Genomic DNA, 400 nt, shown 5'->3' with positions numbered 1-400 from the left:
TCTCTACACTTGTATTTTCCTTACTCGCTTCCCCCAAGGGTCTTACTTATACCATTCTCAAATCCGTTACCTCATTTCCAATCTCGAATTCATATATCCTTTCCTCGGTCCCTTATTATATTACATCATATTCATGCCATTTCCCATAACTTATAGCTATGGTAATTCATGTGTGAAGTCTTAACATACTCATCTTGTAGTTTTGCAATCAAGTAATGCAACCGGCATAGCAATCCAAACAAGGATGTATTTTACTTAGCTCAAATGTTAGTTATGAGTCAATATCTAAATCCGCTCCAATTAACAACCTTTGTCCCATAGGGATCCTCGAAATAGTAGTATGGCTAGCTATCTGTACCATCTATGTAATGTCACTTATTCCATTCTCCGATACTCAGAG

This window comes from Lycium ferocissimum, chromosome 6 (genome assembly GCF_029784015.1).
Source record: "Lycium ferocissimum isolate CSIRO_LF1 chromosome 6, AGI_CSIRO_Lferr_CH_V1, whole genome shotgun sequence".
Classification (NCBI taxonomy): domain Eukaryota; kingdom Viridiplantae; phylum Streptophyta; class Magnoliopsida; order Solanales; family Solanaceae; genus Lycium; species Lycium ferocissimum.
Note: the sequence above shows the minus strand (reverse complement) of the source record.